We start from the raw sequence: 17,122 nt of genomic DNA on the forward strand, positions 1-17,122 counted from the left end.
AAAAAAGCTAACATTGGAGGATAGTCTGTAAAAATTAGCAGGGTTTTATGTAGTCTGGGTAGTATTGTTTTTTTTCCTATCCCAACGTGGGACCCCACTATATTTTGTCTGACTCCTTGGGGATTCTAACCCTTAGCTTGGGAACCACTGAAGTAATGGATCCCCCATTTTGAAAAGAACATCACTACTACCACGGAAAATGTTTCCACTAACCAAAAACATGGGCATACATTCTATATGCACACGATACTATACGTAATCCTTCATGTCAATGTCAGGCTTGTCTCCTTGAAAGTCTTGAAAATTGAGAAGGCAGCATTAGAAATCTTGGATCTTTGAAGCTTGTCCAGATTCAGATTTTTTGTCTTTCTGTACAGTAGCTCAGACACAAATCTAATGCCTTCCAAACCACTGTGTTAAGCTTGACAATCTGAAGGTTTGCTAACAGGGAGGCTATGTAAAGCATGAAATGGAACATGCATCACATGTCTTTTCACTATGCTTGATATGTCCGTATGGCTGTACAGTACACGCTGAAATGCAGTCTATATGTGTATCTCAGAGCAGCGGGGAGCTATACTAGGGCTGGTAAGCCATTAAAATTCAACTCCAGTAACTTCCAGTGTAAACCTGGGTACAAGTGGAGGATGCAGCTGGGCTAAGGAGACCCCAGAGGCCATACTATCCAACCTAGAGATATGTAGAGGAAACACAACGCTACACAATACAAATCCCCACGTTGCAGTTATAGTGAACAAGGGCGAGCCCATCCAGTCCATATGAACACATGCTATACACACACACATGTTGGGCCCCACTTCCACCAGTCAGATGGCAGTGAAATAAGACAGTTCCATCTATTCAACTATTCTGTTATGAAAGCAGCTACTTCCACTAGTACTTTTAGCATTTGATGACTCCCTCAGTTCATGGTTACTTGCATGCCTGTGTGTCCCATGTCACAACCAACCTTCCCCCCCAGCACTGCATTCCTCACTTGTGTGGTGATGTGTGACAACTGACACGGCTTAGTGCCACTCACAGCTTTTGTATAAGAAAGCCTTAAAGGCAGAAGGGGAAACACGGAGGATGCTGTCGCGCACACTTTCTCTATAGCACTGTCAGTTCTCCCTGGAAAAGATGAAAAGCAACTGAGAAGGTAAACATGGAGAAAAATATGTCACTAGCTGTCTTGTGCCATTTTGTCCAATCATATAGGACAAGGGGTTTCACATCTACCACCTGTCACAAAACTTTGCTTCCTGGGGTGGAAAGCTATTGAGTGTAGCAGTTGCATCTGACCGACAGGAGAGAACCTGTGCTTTATCATGGCACGTAACTCCTTTGCACGCAAACAGATGCACCTAGTACTGTATCCACACCTGTGTGCACACACACATACAGTACAAACACTTGAGTATACAAGGGAACATTAAGCTGCATAAGAGTTATTTTAACTATTGCTTAAACTGATGTTTGTATTTTTGATTAACCAAATATTTGCATGGTGAAAATTAAAGGATAAATCACACTTTACCAGAGCTTCAGTTGAAGTCTAAAATAATCAATTGCTATTGACCATTTTTGTTTTTTGTGTTAAAAAATCGATAGGGTTTTTAATTTACAAAATAAGAAAAGTGAGAACTCGTCACATTTTTGAAGCTGTAAATAATTAAGTGATTGCCACCAATTATTATACAGTTTGATTAAAAAGTAAATGAAAGGTCCTTATGTACACATGCATATACATGGACTCGACTATTTTTGTATTAAATAATTGCTTACATATTACAGAAACAATTTCACAGTTTGTGAGCTTATTTGGATCATATTTAATTTATTCAATGAGCCATGTTCAGTAAATTGTATCAACTGTGAAAAAGCTGAGAGCTAATATTCACTTGCAGTTCCTTTGCAGGCACAATTAAAAACATGAACACAGTTATGACATCCATCACAAAAAAGAGGAAAAACATAAATATACAAATAGTAGATCACATAATATATTGCAATTAAATATTAAATGTAAATTGTACAAACATTTTTAAAATTAGATGAAGGGTTTAGTATATAAGTAAAATGCAGAGTCAGTTGTTAGGTTGCTTATAAACAAAAGTATAATTTGGCATAAGAGCTGTAGCTGTTCATGGGATCTGGCGGAGAGGTCCCAGGAATGCTGGATTTAACAGATGGAGCTGACTTTCCAAATGGAGTGTGAAAAAGGGTATTATGTCTGTGATTGAAGGTATTTGAGAGACAATAAGGGTGTTTTCAGCAGGACAGGAAGGTATAGTCACGCAGTAGAGAAAAGGCCAGATTGTTAAAATATTATACAAATGATACATATTTGAATAAAATCAGAAGAAAGTCTCCACTTCTCTGGTGTCCCATTACAATGAAATAGAGTTGAAATTGGCTTTCAAAGCAGGTAAATGTACTATAAAGAAAAAAAATCGTACATTATTAATGAAAGATATAGTTTGGGAGTGAAGCCCATGTATTACAGTCTGAAATGTGTAGCATATACTCTACGTTCTCATGTAAGATATTCATCTGAGTGGTCGTATAATGAAAGCATTATATTCCGAATGCAACATTCTTTATTTTCCTTGCAAAAGTAAAACACTTTTTCATCAATGTTTTGGCAAAATTCCACATTTTGGGGCTTGTGTAAAATGTGTAATTTGGTATCTTTGGCTTGCACTCTCTGTTGCAAGCCTGTGTTTGGTTGCATTGCCTTAAAAAATATCAAAATTTACATAATCACACATTCACTGGAGACACCACTGACTTTAACCTATATGTACAAAGTTAGTTCTTTTGCAACTCAAAAAAATGAGTCTTTGGCTGCCTGACTGCTAATAAAAAAAGGGGTTTTATGCATTCACAGAAGCATACAGGAGCTATGAAATGATGAAACACACTTAAAATGTCACAAAACGAATGCTGTACTTTAAAAGTAGCTTCACATCATTTCAGCAGAGCACTGAACACATCTGGAGGGAGCAGGACCTCCACTTTTTGAGGACTGGCCCCCAGAAAAGGAAAGGGGCGGGGTCAGGGCTGGCGTTGGATTTCACAGCCAGAGAACGTGACTGTAATGGTTGCTCTCGCGAAAGCTGTGCCAAAACTTGCCTGCTCTCTGAAAGCTGCTCGCCGTCTCTTAACGTACATTACGGTTTGCCGGTGGGGGCTAAGTCACCCGGAGCTCGTGAGAGCCACCGTTTGCAGATTAAGAGTCGGCAGAAAACTTTGAAAAGAGTACCACCGCGGAGAAATACAGCTGCGCGGCTGAACTTCCACCAGCAGACCGAGGGTACCGGGAGGAGGAGTCAACAGGTCCCAGGTATTAACATCCACTTGCCATTGACAGCTTGTCATCATTTGACAGCACGCATGCAGGTCTCAGCCTCTATAGGCGGTTAACTCGGTACCGTATTAAACTGTTAGCCCTTTCACCTGGAGAATTTTGAATGCGCCATGCATGGCCTCGGTGATAATTTGCACGAGTGTGACAGATATTTAACGCCGTTCATTGTCAGAAACGGGCTGATTCATTGGAGTCTGAAACTCTTGTCAAGTCGGTAATTCATGGCTGCCAAAAGAAAAGAAACTACAGCTATTTGTTTTTGTCCGAGCAACATTTTATTTAGTGGACACGACGTCTGTTAGGGCGGCTAGCATGCAAAGCTAACGGTCCTCAATGTAACGTTAGCTTGTAAAGACATTGGAACACATTTCAGCGCTGACAGTTTCCGCGAGTCAATTTAATAATAGGCAACATGCCAACTATCTAGCCTGACATTTAAAAAAGTGCCGACATGTGGAGTTAAAAACATGCAATGATGTGTGTCTGAGCGACTGTACCCACTTGTTTTCGCAACGTCGGGACAACGGAATGTGGCGAAATATGTATTACTGTTGCTAAGTTTGGTCACCATTGCTTCATTGTGGGCTACTAGAGGCTTGAGGTAAACTGTGCATGAGTGCATAGTACACTTTGCTGTTTATATCGATCACATCAGGAGCCCACTTTCTCTCCTCTGCTGTAATGGGTAAACAGGCATAGCAGAGGGGCAACAGCAGCCTGCATTCTTTTGATGTGCTCTAATCCTGAGCTGCAAACTTGATGACCCAAAACACACATGCATTCTTCTGAAAACCACCTCTTCAGTGCCACTGCAAACTGACGGATATCTCCCTTAATTTGTTAACACCCCTGATTACACCTTGCAAGATAATGTGGCAATTTGAGGTGTTATAGTATGTCAGTTACATACCCTGGAGCATCAGAAAGTCAGCAGTGTTATTTTGTAAAATGGTGTCTTGTTAAACCACAGATTACAGTGTGCATTACCCTCCTTTTACAGCTGTAAGAAGTACTTTCCAGATATTTCCTTTTCATTTGAGTCTAATTTATTTAACTTGTTTAGTCTGTGCACTTTGGCACGGTGTGAGCGCAGACACATTTATTTTGTGGGGTGGGGCTGGAGAAGAAAGAAGAAGAAGAAGCCCTTTTCTGTGACAACCTGTGACATTCAGAGCAAGATGCATTAGAGGCACTCAGGGGAACATTTGGTGTGGCTGAGGGCTTTCCCACCTTGTCACCTCCTCTCTTTGTGGGATTCACAGTTAAATGTTGTGCCACCGCTGTAATTGTGACGGCTTGGGCTAAACCCAAGATTGTTTACCTGACCTCCAAACTGTCACATTTTATCATAATTTTGATAATAAGCTTTGAACTTTGCTATAAGTTTTTTTTAAATTTACTTGGTCCCATGTCATGCTCATCTCATGTATAAATATCTAAAATAGTGTGAACGTTTTGGTGAAATATTCTCAAATCATCAGCTCTAGTCACATGTTTTTTCTCAAGCTGTCTCCTAGAGCAGAAATGTTATTGTTTCTCACAACAATATATGTCAAACTAAAGAACCCAGATATTAACCGTGCATCTTTTTAAAATGTTTAACTTCCCAGTGTTGTACTGATTTGTGAATATGCAGTAGCGTTCTGTTACGCAGCACGAGGTGGTTGTTTTTTGTGATACAAACACTCTCTGACAAGCGTCAACGGGAAGTTGGTTCTCTCCTCGTGTGAACAGTGCCAGTTTAAGGCCTTGCACGCCTCGGCTTCACATGCCACTAAATGTGTCATCATCGTGGGGGCAGTGGCACGCTCACGTTGCCCCGTAACATCCCCCACTCCCTCGCAGTGTCCCTTTCCTTCCTCTGCAGATTGTAAAGTCAAGTGTGAATGACACTGGAAAAAAACTTTTTTTCCTCTTTGTTCTTTAAAAACACAGTAGGAGTGAGTCAGTGCGTCCTAGCTCCTTCAGTTTCCTTTTTCATGTTTGATTGATTGGCTTATTAGCTATGGAACCAATGACTTCACTGCAATGAAAAGTGAGTTATTAAAGGTTGGTTATATTGTTCACATTTGGGTACATTTGTGTGCAGAATATGGGGCAGTTCAATCTGCCAGCTGATTCTATTTAGCTGTTTTTTAATGTAGTTAATAGATATTGCTAAACTATTATCGACTATGTTGAATTGACACATTTTGAGTGACCTATTTGTCATATTGCATGGCAAGGTAGAGAGCTGGCAACGTGTGTTTTTCCTTCCTCGTATTACTATTAGGTGTTATAAATGGTGTCATCTACACAGCTTAGTAGGTCACCACATTGTTAATTCTTGAGAATCGTTTTGATCTCAGTCACTAGATAGCATCCTTCACAAATAACACATAAACCACCAATAGTAGGGGGTGAAAATCCAGATCTAGCCAGCTTTTGCTAAGAGAACAGAAGAGGAAATATCATTGAAAATAATTACTGGCTGCATTTGGCATTGGGCCTAGCTTTCCCTGAATAAAAAGCCCTCAGTGTGTCAGGTGATTTGGTTTGCTTCTGTCTGTAGCGGTGTACACAGCAGCCTGCTCCCTTGTTGTTGACGAGCCAGGCTGACTCATGAGGCTGTGCAGCACAAACTCATCAGGCACTGACAGATGAGACATGCTCCCCACAATGGCAGGGCACCCTGGAGATGTCACCCAGTGCTTGCCTAACGGTAAACACCTCTACCCTGTCCCACCCACACACTGGTGGTAGCTCTGTTTCTGGAGTTGGAAGCAGTTAAAGGGAAAAAAAACACACTGCTGATTTAAAGTTTCACTTACTGTAAATAGGAAATGTGTGCATGTGTTGGTTTACCATTTTGCTGATATTGCCATTCATTAAAAGTGCCTTTTGTCAGAAGTCTTTGGCCTAATAGAGAAACAATCCAGTGGAACCGAGCAGTGCCGTTTTACCCTAATAAAACCAGCCTTGACCTAAATGAAAAAAGCCCACACTCTGTTAGAATAAGTAGAAATAAATTGGGATATTACAGTGGTTTGGCAGTGGTGCCCAATGACGTAGTCATTGCCTTAGGGACTTGGGCGAGTGTGGGAAAAGCAGGAGAGAAGAAGGGTGGGAGCCGATACCAGGAGAGTGTAGGCGAAGCCGAGTGGGATTTCATTGGAGGGGGAGTTCTGGAGCCTCTGTGATGTCGGGATGTGGGAGCTCCACTCACATCGGCCGGCGGCAGTTAGACGGGCCTGCTTTTGCATACTGATTCTCTTTCCGCTGCTTTCCACGTAGCTTTTTGGACTGCATGGCCCTGCCAGCCTCACAATGGTTAACTAGCCCCCTCTTTTACACCGCCTGTTTTTATTCCTCTTTTTATGGCTTTGATGGTATTAAATAATCTTTACGTGTCAGAGTGCACAGCTCCCAGTGTTCATGTCGGGAGAGCAAGAGAGCAATTAGGTCAGAGTGGTAGAATAACTCGGTTTCATCCCGGCCTTAAAGTGGCAGGGTACCTCACTTTAACTTGCTCTTTATATTCACCTCAAACCTTCAGAGTGAGCTTTTCAAAGAGGTCCAAGGCCAGTGGGGTTATCAAAGCACTCAGAGAGAGAACTTTGTATCTCTCTGTTGTATAGTCTCATGATAACATGTCCCAGAGTGGATCATCAGTTGTGATATTTTAAGTTCCTCACTATGTTAATTCGCCTGAAGAATCAGGCCACGTTTGTCTCCTTTTTTCCTAATGAGGCTGAGCTAAAGACCCATATAACCTATTATCCTGGTTATTGATTTTGAATGCGTTTCAAGCTACCGTTTGTTTTGGTAGACCTTGAAATCATTGGCATAATTATTTGCAGAGCCGGACTGCTTGTTTTTAGACTAACAGATCCTCAACACACACACTAAACAACGATATATCAAAAGCCTTGTGTTCCTGTTTGACATGATCTCACATGATCTGCGTTGTAAAGTTTCCCATAGCCTGTTGTCCCATGTTTCAGATTGCATTTCAACCATTTGGCAGGGGAATGTTCTGGCCCATGTCACACTGTTCCATTGCCCTCATCACAGGGTTTCATACTATTTTCCACACTCGTTTTGTACCTCGGCTTTTTCGCTAAAGTGTCTCTGCCCAGTCGGACAGTCTCCTGGCGTGACGGCTGACATTTGGAGTGAAAGAGTGCTATTGTTGAAGTCTTAACCCCCTTCCACCCTCCTCTCCATAAAACAATGGTATCAATTGCTTCCTCTGAGTACATCCACAGCTCTGAGTGAGAGACAGACTGGCCGGGCCTGTTAGTTAGCCTGCCAGCCGTCGCACCAGGCGGCCAGGCCGACCTCTTCATTCCCAGTGATAGCTCTGTGCTCGAGCCCATAGACTGCGCTAATATTATCTCTGTAGCACGAGGACCAGTCCTTGATTGTGGCTGCACTGCAACCTCGTCAATGCACAAATAATGGCTTGTATATATTTATATTTCCCTGTGGAGACAGTGGAGTAGACCGGTGGCTTCGACACCCACTCCCCCCCCATCCCCCACATTCTTAATGAATGGTCTCCATTCTATTTTCCTTCATTTTCCCCAGGACATTGCCATTAACTTTGACAGATGATATGTTCTTTCACTGAAACAGTGATCCTGAGCGCACTGTCACTGGAAATTGGATTCGCACACCCGCCCTTTTGCTCCTTGCCTTTTCTCAAACTCTCCTTTTCTCTCCGTCCTCCTTTTTCCTGTTGCTCTCTCTCAGTCGGCACTGAGGGACATGCTGTTAATATTCCTTTTAGAGCTGCACTGTACGGCTCAGCTGCCAAGTTAACCCTCTGCTGCCCTGAGTGGGACAGCTAGCCAGATAGCTGGTGTCACTTACACAGATGTCTGACCAGCCAATCTGTCCTTAAGCACTCCTTGATAATAACAGCACTGCTCCGTGCCAAGTGTGTGTCTGTAATTAGGTATAACATGAAAGGGATTTTAGTTTGTTGTACAGAGGAACAAAACCTTGCATTTTCATATTTACTTGGTATAATTTTAGTCTTACTCTTGTTGTAGGTAATTTGAATTGCAGACAATATGTATATTAAAAAGATTGCTCTGGTGCCAGATAGAGAATGTTAAAGTAGACCAAATGATTGGACTCGTCACACTGAATGGCTCCAGATCATTGCTGTGAAACTCACGATTACTTTCATTATCTCCCAAAACCATGATAAAAACAGAGAAAAGCTGAACATATTCACATTGGAGAAGCTGAAACCTGAGAATTATTGCAGTTTTAACCCAATTGTAACCTGTTGTACTCCAGGTTACAACAATAATCTATTATTTTACTAACACGGTAGTGGTGACTTATAGGGACCATTACATGGGAGTCTCCTGCGCAGTGGCCATGTCCAGTTTCAAAGCACTACACACACCAAAGCATCTTAACACTGATTTCAGTGGAACAAATCCCCTCCATTGTGCCTCCTGTGTGGGCGTATGTGGCAGTTGACAGTGTATAACCCAGCTGCTGTGGCTGCAGCTGCTTGCACTTTAGCTCGAGTTGCTAGGCCACATTTATCAGTGTGAAGTGAACACCACGGTGTAGAGATAATGGTCCTGAACAAAGATGATACCACTCTATGCTGCTGCTAACTCAAACAGCTAGCGCGTCATAAGTGCCTCAGCTCATAGCATCGTTGTCATACTGCTCTGCTGCCAAGTCTGGAGCTAGTGAGCCTCTGCTACTTATTCTGTCTCCATGGGCTGTCATCACAGTGCAGAAGAGCCATCGCACCAAATATCTGTCACACTGAGATGTTGCGGCACAGAGCCCGTCGGATGACAGGATTTCTGTGTTTGCTGCTGGAGGAGTGGACGTCTAGCCACAATACCCCCCCCCCCAAACACTGCAGCAAAATATCATTAGGGGCTAATTACATTTACCTTTTGTGTTGGTTTATAAAGCAGTAATTCAGCTTCTAGTATTTTTTTCCTATAAAAGCTAAACACACAGTTGTTGTTTTGGTAGTTTACACATAAAGAAGATACATGAACAGTATGTTTTATTTTTGAGAAAAGTATCTCAGAAATGCACCCAGCAAACTAGGCCTCAGCATGCAGAGGTTTGTTAACGAGAAAGCACAACTCCAGGATGTAAATTATACTCATTCAGTCAGTGAGCCACCATCAATAACAGCAGATCCTTTGATTGGTTTCGTACTTCATTTTGTGCCAAAATAGTTTCCATTCTTCTTGGCTTTTTGTGTCGCAGTAATAATTTTGTAATATGGCACACCAGGCAGCATATGGCTGCCATTTATGATCAACAGCCTCTGTAAAGAGGTGACTGTAATATGCAAATTTCTGCATGCTAATGGCATAGTAATGTAATAAAGTGCGCTGTATATGGCCAATAATGAGTCTCTGGTTATTGAGTGTTGATGATAGCCTTTGTTGTTTCACAAGCTGCTGCTTTTTTTGTTTGTTCTTCATGTCACACATACACACACACACACGTGTCTACACCAACACACACTCACACAGACTTTTATACATGAACATTGCCTTCTAATTGATTCATGGCATTGGATGAAAATCACATTGATAAATACCTGGAGTACTTGCCAATTGAAATTGTGAAAGTAAATTGGGCAGAACTGAGACAGATGCGGCGCAGTAAATTAAGCAAGCAATCTTCTCTGTTGGGTGACAGCACAATGGTGATTAGGGTTTCATGTGAGCTGCCCTACATTATTTATGGCTGTGCTGTGGGCTGCCTGCAGTTGAATAAACCCACAGTCCATTGACTGGGCACATTATAGGAGGCCGACTTGTAGTGAAAGGGGGAGTTAAAAATGGCTTTATTTCCTCTCGAGGAGGTCCATTTTCATCTAAATGAAGGTGGAAGCCCCAAGCGTGTTGTTTCCAGACCCTGCCTGTGTGAAATGTGTTGAGTGTGTTCCAGGAGGCTTCTCTGCACCACTCTGCTTCATGTCCCAGGCTGATTTCTGCAGAACCTCTCATTTGTACACATTAGCTAGTTTTTTCAGTCACTTTCTGCTTAACTTGGCGCCCATTGCCAATTCACAATCTGGCTGTGTTTTTGTCCACAGTTGTGCTTAGGAATGTCTTTTCCTACATAATAAGATATGTTCAATGTCTTTGCATTAAAAAAACACAGTCAGCGTCGCTGCTTTCTTTACAGTTCCTTACAGTTTCCAATGCAAATGTATTGCCTGTATTGATTTGTATGAAATCCATAGAGAAAAAGGGTGTATGTTTTGTGGCAGGAAGATATAAACAAGCTCAAGACATTGTTTCCGTATACACAGCATGAACAAGATACTGATGCTTAAATTCAGCACTTCAGAGGCTTTTTTTCCACCTGCAAACAGGCTCTAAAGTACAGTAGAGATAAAACACATTTAGGAAAAGGTTCCAGTGTTTAAAGTGGTGCAATGGATTATGACAAACAAAGGATCAGAAAGAGACTGAGTTTTATATAATCCAATTAAAAAAAATACCTTCATGGCCTCAATCCCCATCCTGCAGATCAGCCTGGAACACACTTGATTTAAGATTGCTACAGCCATGTTTTATTTTTTTTATTGTTATTGCAAAAAAAAAAAAAAGGACAAAATGAATGAGACTCCATCTGGCTTCTATATCAATACATTCAACTACATTCATAACTGTGAACACTATTAGTGTATAACTGATTTTTTTTCTCAAACAAATAGCTATGCCTATTAATACAAATGATTGTTTTAGTTGTTTGTTTCTTTGTATAATGTAAAATCACTTCAGTAAATCACTCATAGCCTCATGATTCCATTCAATATTGATTTTTGATTCAAAAACGATTCACAGTATGTAAATGTAGTTACTTTTCCTATGTTTGTATGTATGTATGTATGTATGTATGTGTATGTTGTGTGGGATGTCTGTAAGCTACTGGGACCTGGAATTTCCCCTTGGGTATATCATGTGATTGCAGTAGACATACAATAAAAAAATCTAAATATGAATCGATTTTTGGAATTCGATTTTCAATCGGTAGAGCTTGAATCACGATTCAAATACAAATAAATTTTTTTGCACACCCTTAGTATATGTTTGTGTGTGTGTGTGTGTGTGTGTGTGTGTGTGTGTGTGTGTGTGTGTGTGCGCGTGTGTGTGCGCGTGTGTCTCCTGCAGCACAGTACAGCTGCGGGCCGGGAGTTGCTACATCCCCAGACGGCTGATTGCGGTTCACTGGCTCTGCTACCAACGGAGAGCCTTCGAGCTTCTGTACAGCAGCAGCGGCGGGTTTAACAAAAGCAACTATTGACAAATCTAGCGACTTTCTCCAGCGACACTAGTATTAGCTGCAGAGAGCAAGGTCTTTTTTTCTCTTGCGCCCGCAACAGTCACCTCTCTCTGTCGAGCCTACGGGCGCGTAGTGCCAGCTCCTTGCATGGCACCTCTGCACCCATCTGTGTATGTGAAGGGTTGAATGAGAGGAAAATTTACCATTGGATGAGTTGTTCCTGAGAACGCTTCCAACGGGCACGCCACCTGACAATGCTGCATGCAGCAACACTGGGAACCAAGCGTTTTATAACTGCATTCTGTGTCACATGTTGTTTGGGAGAATTTAGAGAAAAAATACTGGGAACCAAGCATTCTGCTCATTCCAAAAAGCAAGTAATCACTTGGTACATGAGATCAATAAAGAGGCTACAGATGAGATATTGTTCCTGGTGTCTGTTGAATACCGGCTGTGTGTAAGGCGTGAGAAGAGTCAGTCCATCAATCCATGTCTGTTCTGGCCGATACAGACCTTTTCACTGCAGACCTTTTGACACATCAGAGCAGGAAAAGCACAGGTACAATTAATAACATTTAAATGGCTGCATCCTATTTAGTTTGGCCAGTTCTAGTTCCTGGTATTGTGCATCATGGCTCACTGGTACACGGCTTACTGAGACACTAAAACTGAACTGAGCCATCGCTAAAGTTATTAGTAACACCTGGGCTTTTCCTTCTGTATCAATTTAAAATGTTGGCTCGGAAAATATTCTGTTCATGCCTTGATGCTGATTTCGATTGCTCTCCTTCTGTCTCTCACATTGTTTCTCTATCACTCCCAATACAGAGGTGTCTGGTGGGATCTAGCAGTGAAAACAGACAAGGGTGGAAGTAGGAATGTGAAAAATGAAGAGGAGAAAACAGTTTGCAGACCATTTGGCGTGTTGCCCTTTGTTACACCTATGCACATGTGAAACGGCTTTTCTCTTTCTCTTGCCTTGTGATCCAGCCCCCCCACCGAAGTGTGGAATTACTGTATTAGTGTTAACCAGTTCCTTTTCAGTCAACTTTAACAAACAGCAGAATAGCAGTGTCGCTGATAGAATGTCTATTTAATGTTTCCTTTGCTCAGCTGGTAGTGTTGTTGCAGGGCATCTGCTCGTTAGGTGACAAATTGAAAACAGGTGTGTTTATCATCTGAGCACTGAGGGAGCACTATGAAGGGTAACATTGTTTAGATGTAGATCTATCAAAATAGTTGTGTTCCCATTAGAGCTGGGCGATGTATCAATATTATATCGTGATATGAGAATAGATAGATTTTGATAGATATTGTATCGTAATATAACATAAGTGGTGTCTTTTCCTGGTTTTAAAGGCTACATTACAGTAAAGAGATGTCATTTTCTGAACATATCAGACTGTTGTAACTGTTCTATTATTTGCCATTATACACATTACTAATAATTTTTATCAAAAATCTCATTGTGTAAATATTTTGTGAAAGCACAGCACTACAATATCATTGATATCAAGGTACTTGGTGAAACATATCATGATATTTGATTTTCTCCCTATCGCCAAGCCCTAGTACCCATGTGCTCAAACCTGAATTTAAATATCAAATAACAAGTATTTTTGGTTATTGAATAGTCTTTGTAGGCTTTTCTGTGTTTAACCCACACCTGTCCTTACTGGTGTGTAGCGAGAGTGGAGGAGCATGCTATGAGGCTGTTGGTTGAAATTGTTCATTTCACTTCAGCTTTATATTGTTTTTGTGGGTACTTTCCTGGATTATAATGAACCTCTATTATCTTCATGGATTCCTGCCTGCAGGTGTTCCTATGAAATCAGTTTCATTTTTTAAATTCCGTTTTTTTTCTTTTTCAAATTCAGTTTGTTTCCTGAGTAATTTTTAGCCCTTTTAGATTTTCTCAAGCGGTATGTCAGCTATTATTATTATTATTATTATCTTACACAAACTCACGCCTAACATCTATTGATGTTGTCGTTGCCTCAATGGTAACCTGGAGGGCTTTGCCCACCGGGGATTTAGCTTTGTTCTTGAGATGGACTTTTGATTTCAAATTGTCGTTATGTCTTCACAGTTCAGTCAATTGTATGTTGACAAAACTTACAAAACACTTGTTGTCCAGACTTATGGTAGTCGTTGGGGTATCGCTCAGCCCTCTTTTTAGAGGTCACTCATTTTTTTGCCACTGTTGGCTTATCTTGAGCCACTCGCTTCGACATGTTTTTCCCACACAACAAACTCAACGTGAACTTGCGGACATATGGCCATTAGGCAACATGTTTAACAATGCCCTTTGGCTCTTGTTGTATTAAACTGAAAAATGTATTTAATATGTCAACAAAATAAATGCAAATTCCGTGTGCTTTTGCGTGTATAAGAGAAGTCAGTTTTCATGTGTAGAGTCCGTGATTCTGGAAATCGTATCCATTTTTTTTGGTATGATGCTGCAACAGCACCTCTTAAACTATAGCAAGAGGCCTTTTTTGAACACTCAAGAGTCTTGGAAACTTGGGTTTGCAACTGAAAAGCAGTTAATTTCTGTGCGTTGGAGGTGTGGGATGTGAAATTGAAATGCCATCTCTAATTTGTGTTTTGTTTGTGCATTTTACTTCTAGTAGAGTCATTGTGGGTTTTTGGCCCATGCACACGTTATGAAATGGCTAACAAGAAGGCTGTGTTTGTTTTATATGTGAAATTGACTGTCATCTCCACTTTGATAGATGTCTGTAGCGTGAGTGTTGCCTAATTGTCCTTCCGCACAACAGCGTGTTGTCAGTCTCAGTTGGCCACTGGCCCAGGATACCCACTCAAACTCTACTTGTCCAGAGCACCAAAACAATGCAGAGCTGCCGTGCTTCTTCGACCACTGTAGGGCAGTCCCCTGGGGGTGGCCTGCTTTATGATATGTCTTTGCCAAATCTGACCCCGGCACTCAATTGCTTCTTTGTCATTTCTTCCATGTGAATGTCAGTGTGGCTGAGCTGTGGCTCCATGGATTCCCTGTGTTCAGATACCTTGCATGGGTTTCATCAGGACTTAGGCAGCGCTGTGTGCCTCCCCCTCAACCCCAACCGCAGCCCCTTCATCCTCCAACCATTGTTTTCCTATCCAATGACACTTATGTTTTAGCCTCTTTCATGAAGCATGAAATACAAGCTTTTATATTGGGATTGGCAGGTATTTAAACGTTTGATCGGATCCAGGCTGTGCTCATTAAATCGTCAAAATGATGTAACGTTTCACTGCCACTGCCGTGTGCCAGCATGGCATGTTTTTCCACTTAGGGATTCCAATATTTGTCTTTGCCATAAACACAGGGCATCTGGTTGCGGGTAGTGCCGCCCAGCCTTCGTTCGGGCTTTGACATCGAAATGTGGGTGAATTCTTCAGAGAGAAGCTGCATGGCTTCTCATTTAGCAGCTCGGAAAGGTATGATAAATGTTACTAATCACCTATTGACCCTGAGGGGTCAAGTCTTGTCGCCCATCACCCTCCTCCTTCCTGCTGTCCTCTCTTCGCCTCTGTACCCTGTGGATAGCCTTTATCTTGCTCAGGCAGTAGTTTTTCTCTCCAACATTGCTTGTCCACCAGCAGATACCATGCGAGTCAACTCTGCCCTTTACTTGTTAGCAGTCAAGTGTGAGATTCTTTCCCTTTCCGGATTTATCTTTCCTAAAATATCTGTTATTTGGCTTTTGAGAAACATTTATGTTGTATGAGTGTGTTTAGATACAGTAAGCAATAACATATATGCATTCTTCTCCATGTTGTCAGCTTTAGTTTTGACCTCTGCACCACTAATATCACAGCCGTTTTTTTGGGACCTTATGGAAGACATAAGTAAATAGAAGAATGTGTGAGATTATCAGGGAAATAATCTAGAAATGAGTTTAGTTGAAATACCAAGGACAGGCTATAAATGCACACACACACACACACACACACACACACACACACACACACACACACACACACACACACACACACACACACACACACACACACAAAGTGTCTATGCTGGATGGGGTTTCTGTTAAGCTTTTTTTCCACTGGCAGTGTAAAGAATCGCAGAGGAGCTTTTGTACTTTTGGAAATCCACCTGATAATGTCGGTAGCTGGCTCCTTGCCTGAGCTGGTTGGATTTAAAAGAGGAAAGAAAAAAAAAGAAAATAGAAAAAAAACAACTCCCAGCCCAGCCCAGCCCAGTGTTGCACTCTTTACACACAACCAACACAGTGGCCCAGATTTTCTACAATCCCCCAGTGAATCAACTCCTGTGTTTGGAGCCTTTAGAAGTGTTTGTAGCCAATGTCATTTTCAATGGGGAACCCTCAGAGTTGAAGAGTGCAACGCAGGTAGGAATAACAATGCTGGCAACACAATAATGGCACCAGCATGGTGCCAAGTTTTCTGGGTTCACAGATAGGCCTCTACTCCGTCTGCTTCCCTCTTAAATGTTCCACATGAGACTGATTGAGCCATCTCGTATTGCTAAGCTGCGTGAAGAGTGCTACTTCTATAATGAAAGAATACTGCTAAATCAAGGCTTGACAAATCTACTTTCTCCATGTCGCCATATTGAGTGTTGGCGGATTAGGCGCTAATTTTAGTGCTACTTATCTCTTCCGCTGCTTTTAAGAATTAGTTCCAAATAACAAAAAAGTGTAAAAATTGTGAAGGCATTTTGGGGGTTGGAAGGGAGGTTGGTGGGAGCTGGGCATTGTCTGGGAAGCAAGGCTGTGAAAAAGAGATTGTCTAGTGGCAGTGAGGGCCTGTGAATAAGAGTTCAAATTTACATACAAATCTGCAGAAGAAACAGTATTTGCGGCATTTGAGCAGAGGGCGATTGTTTAACGAAACTCTTTGAGGAATTTTTCATTCGCCATTGGGCGACCGCAAGTCTCTCAAGTGGATTCATGAGCTCACAAAGCCTTTTCAAACAACCCAGACAATGCAAACTCTAACAGCACTTTTTTCACCTCTTTGTCTCTCTCTCTCATTCAGTTTTCCAATAACTGGAAGTCAGAACTAAGTTTATCTAGTCTAAACAAAATAACTTTTCTGGACTCACGCTAATGTCCCAAACACTGACAGTTTAGACCTCTACGGTTAACATGTATTTGACTACTGTGACACAGCTATCGATACCCCACTGGAGGCAGTTGCATTTAAAACAATGGAGGTTACAGCGTTGGTGTGCATTCAGCACTTTTGAATAGCCGTCAGCTTATTGATTCTCCTTCAAGGTCGGCATCAATTGCTCTCTGCCTCGCCTTTTCTGTTTGTGACAGCAGAGGGCAAATCTGAGTTAAAAACTTGCTGTTGAGTTGGGAGGGAGAGACCCATAAAAAAACACAGTGGCCATTTCCACTCTGTTATGCTTCCCCTGGAGTGGAGCCCTTTTCGTTGCAGGCAGTGTTTGGGTGTGATTATGTAATCCATCAGGGTATTACCATAAAG

At 41.8% G+C, this 17,122-nt stretch overlaps 1 protein-coding gene across 1 annotated transcript in view; it reads left to right on the plus strand.

Annotated features, from left to right (window-relative positions):
• The first annotated feature begins 3,073 nt into the window (after positions 1-3,073).
• raraa (retinoic acid receptor, alpha a) overlaps positions 3,074-17,122 on the plus strand; it is a 137,301-nt gene continuing 123,252 nt past the window's right edge. The window contains exon 1 of the mRNA XM_034859938.1: positions 3,074-3,346. The gene's annotated coding sequence lies outside the window, so the exon portion shown is untranslated. The remainder of the gene's footprint in view (positions 3,347-17,122) is intronic.

The sequence above is a fragment of the Etheostoma cragini genome, chromosome 21, assembly GCF_013103735.1.
Source record: "Etheostoma cragini isolate CJK2018 chromosome 21, CSU_Ecrag_1.0, whole genome shotgun sequence".
Taxonomy (NCBI): Eukaryota; Metazoa; Chordata; class Actinopteri; order Perciformes; family Percidae; genus Etheostoma; species Etheostoma cragini.